Source organism: Macaca thibetana, chromosome 4 (genome assembly GCF_024542745.1).
Source record: "Macaca thibetana thibetana isolate TM-01 chromosome 4, ASM2454274v1, whole genome shotgun sequence".
NCBI lineage: Eukaryota > Metazoa > Chordata > Mammalia > Primates > Cercopithecidae > Macaca > Macaca thibetana.
Window position 1 is genome coordinate 26,747,302 of NC_065581.1, and position 7,293 is coordinate 26,754,594.

The 7,293-nt window shown below is 41.8% G+C and overlaps 1 non-coding gene across 1 annotated transcript; it reads right to left on the bottom strand.

Annotated features, from left to right (window-relative positions):
- Positions 1–6,780: 6,780 nt before the first annotated feature.
- TRNAI-AAU (transfer RNA isoleucine (anticodon AAU)) lies at positions 6,781–6,854 on the bottom strand. Its single transcript has one exon. It is a non-coding gene; the product is annotated as a tRNA-Ile (tRNA).
- Between the last annotated feature and the right edge of the window lie 439 nt (positions 6,855–7,293).

Here is a 7,293-nt window from a genome sequence, read left to right on the forward strand (position 1 = left end):
TCTATCTAAAAACTTATCTATAATAGCATTACATGTAAATGATCTAAGTACTTCATTAAAAAGTAGAGAATCGTCAGAATGTATTAAAAATAAATATGCTGACTATAAGAAAGCCACCTACAGTACACTTATATATAAGAATAAAAGTTATATATAGCAGATTGAAGGAAAAGAGTGGAAGAGATACCTCATGCAAGCATTAATCAAAGACAGCTGTGATGTTTACATTAAAATCGGACAAAGTAGATTTGAAAGCCGAGAAACTGTTCAGGAATAATGAGGGCTGCTAAATAACTACGATTGTCCATTCTCCGGGTAATACTGTTCCAAATGTATATGAGGACACAGATTTTCAAAACACATAAACAAAATTAGATAAGCCAGGTAAAAATAGCAACATCCAATTAAAGTTGAAGACACTAAAACTCCTCTCTCAGTAATTGGTAGACTTAGTAGACAACAAATCGACAAACATGTTGGAGAACTGAACCACACCATCCACCAATGGATCTAATCAACTTCATAACGCAAAATAAAAATTTAGCCAGAAAGCAAAGACAAAAATTAAAAGAAAAGTAAGATCATGTTATAACCAGGAAATTAAGAGTGGTCCAGCACACAGAAGGGTGCTATTACTGAAAGAGTTGGAAATAGTGACTTAGTTATTTTGAAACATTTTTGAAGGTGTTATTTAGCTGGAAATGACAGAAAGACTGACGATGGTGAATCTGGAGGTGGATCTTCCGTTGTCTGTATTTATCTTGTCTTCTTTTGAGGTCTGGGGTGTCTATACTTCCTCTGAATTACCTGACCGTACTACAGTGTCTGGCACAGAGCATCTCCCCAGTGAAGATGTATTAAATGAGTGGATAGTGATTGATAGATTCAAAAGAGTTGTGCAAGAATAGTGTCCGTTATTTGGCAAATCATCGAATGTGGGTGTTTGAAGGAAGACAATGAATCAAGGTTGACTAGAAAGGTAAGCCCAAGGCCAGACGTGGTGGCTCATTACTGTAATCCCAGCCCTTTGGGAGGCCGAGATGGGCGGATCCCTTGACGCCAGGAGTTTGAGACCAGCCTGGGCAACACAGTGAAACCCTGTCTCTACAAAAAAAATACAAAAATCAGCCGGGTGTGGTGGTATGCATCTCTAGTTCCAGCTACTCAGGAGGCTGAGGTGGGAGGATCCCTTGACCCGGGAGGCGGAGGTTGCAGTGAACAGAGATCGCACCGGTGCCCTGGCAATAAAGTGAGACCCTGTCTTAAAATAAAATAAAATGTAAAAGTTAAGCCCAGGCCGGGCGCGGTGGCTCACACCTGTAATCCCAGCACTTTGGGAGCCCAATGCAGGCGGATCACCTGAGGTCAGGAGTTTGAGACCAGCCTGGCCAACATGGTGGAACCCCATCTGCACTAAAAATACAAAAATTAGCCAGGCACCTGTAGTCGTAGCTACTTGGGAGGCTGAGGCAGGAGAATCACTTGAACCCGGGAGGCAGAGGTTGCAGTGCGCCAAGATTGCGCCATTATGGCGACCCCTAGACCCCTGGGATGGTGATCCCTAGACCACTTACGAACCAGATTTAAATAAACTGAAATAAACTAGGAACAAGAACATACAAGAATTGAGACAAGGGGAACAAATGATTAATAGATCATTAAAAAGTAGATCTATGGGCGCGGTGGCTCACGCCTGTAATAACAGCACTTTGGGAGGCCCAGGCAGGTGGATCACCTGAGGTCAGGAGATTGAGACCAGCCTGGCCAGCATGGTGAAACCCCGTCTCTACTAAGAATACAAAAAAATTAGCCAGGCATGGGGCCGGGTGCCTGTAATCCCAACTACTCGGGAGGCTGAGACAGGAGAATCACTTGAACCTGGGATGCGGAGGTTGCAGTGAGGGGAGATTGTGCCATTGCACTCCAGCCTGGGTGACAAGAGCAAGACTCCACCTCAAAAAGAAAAACAGTGGATCTATCTAAAAACTTATGTATAAAAACATTAAATGTAAATGATCTAAACCCATGAGTTGAAAACCAGAAATTGTCAGAATGTGTTATAAATGAATATGCTGACTATAGGAAAGTCACTAGTAATATGCTTATATATGACATTAAAAGTTACATAGCATATTGAAAGTAAAGAATGCGAAAAGACATGTCATTTAGGCATTACTCAAAGAAAGCTGTGGTGGATATATTCAAATCAGACAAACCAGATTTTAAATTGTAGAAAACTTCCAGGGATAAAGCTGTTACATAATTAGAGGTGTCAACACACCAGAGAAATAATGTCCCAAATGCATATAAGGACACAGGGCTTCAAAACTCATAAGCAAAATTGGATAATCCAGATAAAAACAGAAAAATCCAATTACATTTGCAGACGTTAACACTCCTCTCTCAGTAATTGATAGATCCAGCAGATAATAAACCAGTAAACACATTTGAGAACTGAACAACACTCATCCAGCAATGGATCTAATCAATCAACTTTCTAAAGCAAAATCACAATTTGGGTAGAAAGAAGAGGAAAAAAAATCAAAGAAAAGCAGGATCATGTTATAACTAGGAAATCAGGAATGTTCAGAGTGCAAAAGAGTGATATATTGAAACCGACATTTTTGAAAGCGTTATTTAGCTGTAAATGACACGGAGACTAAAATGGTATCTTCCCTTGTCCATATTTATCCTGCCTTCTCTTGAGGACTGGGCTGCTTGAATCTTTAGAATCTCCTGAACTTACAACAGTGTCTGGCACAGAGCATCTTCCCTGTGAATGTGTACTGAATCAACGGAAAGGAATTGACAGATTCAAAAATGTTTTGCGGGAATAATGTTTACTCTTTGACAAATCACTGAATGTGGTGTTTGAAGGAGAAAAATGTGTCAAAAGTTGACTTGGAAACGAAGCCCAAAAGGTAAGTAAAGGGGATTTGGGGAATGAGATATTTGGTGTGTGAATGAATGCGGTGCTGTGGAGAGGAGTAGGCAGTAAGATTGTGAACTGGAGCAGAGAAAAGAATCACGTTTTAAAATCTAAAACATCTTCTCCGTTCAAGCTTTGATACTTAGCAGCTCTGGCACCTTAGAAACGAAACTTATCTGAGGTTCCATTACTTCTAGAAAGTGCAGATTAGGACACATAGTTTTGTTGGTGAAGTTCCATTGGACTATATGAAGTAAACTCAATAAATCTCTCAGTATAATGAATGGCATACATGATTTGCTTTACGCTTTTTGTAGCAGGATTGTCTCCAGTCATGTAGATGCAAGTGGAGATAGAGAGTAAGACAAAGTAGTATGGACAGGAGACACCTTTAAAGACTATTTTTTCATTCCTTCATTCATTCAGTTGGTCAGTCAGTGAACTATTATGGACTGAACATGTCCTGTGTGTCTTTTCAAAAAAGGAGACCATGGGAGGTGTAAGAGTGGCTAAGATCTCTGAAGGAGGGAGAAGCCAGATGACTGGGCCACAAGAGGGAAAAAGTCAGCAAAACAGGTGCAATTGTTCCTGGCCTCTTGCCTCAAGATGGTTGTATTGTTAGGTGAATACTAGAAATGGGTAGATTCCGCCTGTCCTGAGGAAAAAATTCTTTGGTTGCAGGATTGGATTGGCTGATAAAGAGTGATTTCCAAGCACCATTGATTGTGTTCTTTGAAAGTTAGGAACTGATAAAGCAGCAGTGCTTGGGAAATAACATGTGGGATGTCAACTCTTAGGCGAGAACTGCCTTCTTTCTGCAGGAGGCCACACGTCAATCTCAAAATCTAAAGGTTTTGAGTTTGAACATCAGAGGGGATACAGTTTTTTTTGCTGCTATTTTGGTTGAGGGAAACAAAATGGGTGCACTAAATAATGAAATGCAAATGCTATGAGATAGCAATTTGAAGACTGACTCAATGTTAGCTTAGAATGGAAAAGTGGTTTAGGTTTTCTTTGTTTTTTGGGGTTTTTTTTTGGCTTGTCAGTGTAAAATGAGTGGTAAAGGGATATAGATGACACAAGAAACTGCAAGCTATATCATATAATTGGTCTTTCTCGCTAGCTGATGGAAGAAACAGGAACTTTTTCATCCAAATTCCTGCTCTCAAGGTTACCTAATTGTAATTATGAGGTGAGTGGGTGAAGTCATTTCTTTTAACCTACATGTATTTCTCGAGCACATATCTTGTTAAGAGACTGTTTGGGGTACAGCCATTTAACAGTGAAAAAACACATATATTCCCACCTTTGTGAAACTACCTTCTAGTGGATAGGAGTGAGGGGAGAAACAGAGCAGAAGCAAACAAGAAAAATACATAAGATGTTATGTGACAATGTCTACTGGGAAGGAATCCGTAGGCGGTAAGGGACTTGGGAGTGTGGAGGTGGCCCATTCAGAAGCTTTTAGGAGCGGAATCTGAGAAGTTGTCACCTTGAAGACATCCTTTATCCACTCCCCATCCCCTTCCCCACTCCCCACTCCTGCTTCTTCCTTCAATCATCTTTCTTCACATGGGAAATGAGGACTCTGGGATTCACTGGCTGGATCGCAGCACCTAGAGATGGATCTGATCAGTAAGAACTGCTCAGTAAGCATTAGCTACTGCTTTGGTTGCCTTCCCCCTGTGGAGTGCTGGCCTCTTGGATTGAGCTTGCATCATAGGTGTTCAGTAGGAGCTTGCTTAGTGGACTTACAGGTTGAGGTTAGAACCCACCAGGATTCTTCTCCTGGGAAGAACAGGCTTCCCTCTAAGGCTTCCACAGACGGTGGGTGAGGAAAGAGCCCTAAATTGCTTGAAAAATTGATTGCTCTTTGGGCAAAGCAAGAAACCCTCCTACGGAAGGGCATCATTTGGGCATCTATCGGGGTCTCAGTACAAAGATGAGTGCTCAAGAGGTCAAGATGCTCAAGCGGAGAATCTGACCAGAATGTTCGTGGTACAGAGAAGCAATCCTGTTGGGAGAAGGAAGACAATTGAGGCCTTGGAATATAAGCTAAAGAAGCTTCAAAGGGAATACTAAAAAGATTCAGGCACAAATCCTTTACTACATTCTTTTGTACAAATCAAATTTTGCCTAGAAAATCATACCTTACTATACATCCCTATTGTGTTCCTCCACCATCTATTTTATTTTTTTAAGCGTTATTTCATTTTTATGTTCACAGAAGCTTGTTGCTACAACTAAATGAGCAAAACAGCCAGTAGCAACAGAAATGCGTTAATCTCTCTCCTCAGACCTTGAAAGCATTTTCCTTAAAGGTGAACAATATTCCACATACAAGGACTTTTACAGCACTCTGTGCCAGAAATTATACTGAATGTTTATTAATTTTTATGTAAGTCGGTCAATACAGTTTTTCAGCTTCTCCCAGTATTATTACTCCAGTGTTATAAATGACACTGAAGTAAAGGACATATCGCTCTCTTTATTCTGTGTATGTGTGTCTGCTTACAGCTAAGGACTTCCCAAATTATAGTTTTGTAAACATTAGTTCTAAATCATGCCGATCACTTGAATTTTGAAAACGTCAAAGCCAATCACATTAGTGTAGTAGAAAATACGGGTTTGCGGTGCATTGGCTCACTGTTTTATTCGCTATGGATCAGTGGAGTAGAAATTCCCAACGCGGAAAGGGGTTCATTCCTGTCTCTCAGCCTCAGCAAAGTTAAGACATTTCAGACCTTTCCTGACTTTGGATCTATTGCGCATGCTCTGTCCTTTACCACTATCCAATCCTAGGGGCATATAGAGCCACTCAGAGCCTTAGAAGTACATTCAGCGAAATGGAACCAATCACCATATAGTGTAGCCTATTGTTCTTCAGATCAAAACGCACCGTGTTGAGATAGCATGAATTCTACAGACCCGTGAAGTCCATGTGGACCACAAGACACTCTTTCCATCCTGCCTGCACACATATCCCTCACTCTTCATTGATTCATGCAGACTTTTAAAAGTGTTTAGCAATAAGCATCCTACCCCCAAGAAGCTTATGATCTCATGGAGAAGATGGCCAAGCAACAGACAATCACAACGTGGTGAATGCCACAAAACAAATTGTACCTGGATCTCCGTGAGTGCTAGGAGGAAGGCAACCCAAACTCAGAAAACTAGGAGAGGTGTCAGGGAAGACATTTCCCAGAAGATGGTGTTGTGTCTAACAAAGCCGTGAGACCAGCAAAGAGGAGGTGAAAGGCTCAGCGTTCTGTGGGACATTTCCTTAAGTCCAGTATCTCTAGAATTGAGTGTGGGAAGTAAAAAGAGCGGAAATAGAAACGAAAAATGGGAGTTCTTGAGAGGCTTTTTTACCCTGCACAAGCCAAGGACTGGTCTGCAGGAAGTAAGCAGATGCACAGTTAAGAAAGCCCATATCAGGAGTTAGTCATGATAGAGAAGGATTTGTACACTTTGGAAATCGTAAAAGAATGAAAAGCCCAGGTCTTTATTTCCGTGTTTTCGCCTCTGTTTTTCACGTTCCTCCCGGATTTCAATTTCCTTCTGGAATCTCAGCTCTCTTCATCATCTGCTCTTGCAGGAACACTAAACTGCAAACGCAACCCTACGATTCAGGGAACTACGTCCCATCAAGATTAGTGGGTACGTATATATTTTCTTTCTTGTTCTCTTGCGACTTTCTATACCACTGCACACAATTGTTACCGTGAAATAAGCATTAAGAGTCTGCGTAGATTACCGGGTACATATACATTTACTTTCTTGTTCTCTCGTGACTTTCGATATCACTGCGCACAATTGTTACTGTGAGATAGACATTAAAAGAGTGCGTGTGGCCCGTACGGGGATCGAACCCGCGACCTTGGCGTTATTAGCACCACGCTCTAACCAACTGAGCTAACCGGCCCCGCTGACGGAGGGGCACCCTGCGTCTTATGAGAGGCTTAAAGGCGAACGTTATTCCAGTCACCAAAGGAAGTTTCCTGAAAGTTCTCGGAGCTGGAAAGAACTTACGGTCTTTGCTAACTTCTTTACGATCCTCGGCAAATTTCTTCGAACCCTGCAATTTCATTTAAAATACAACTCGGCGGAAGGAAAGTTCAAATGTCACCTGCTTCAGTGTTTCATGACGAGGGGTTTTAGTGACCACCCTTTTAAATGCAACGCCATCACCTTCCGCTGGTACTGTAGCCCGACCCTATCACTCCTTTCTACTTTGCTTCCGTAGCTTCTGAGCGACCCTTGAAGAAATTGACGGAAAACGGGAGGAATTACCGCCAGTTCCTCTCCACGGGCGGTCAAGGCCAATATGAGTCTCCACCCAGGCTCCTCTGCTCGTAACTTCT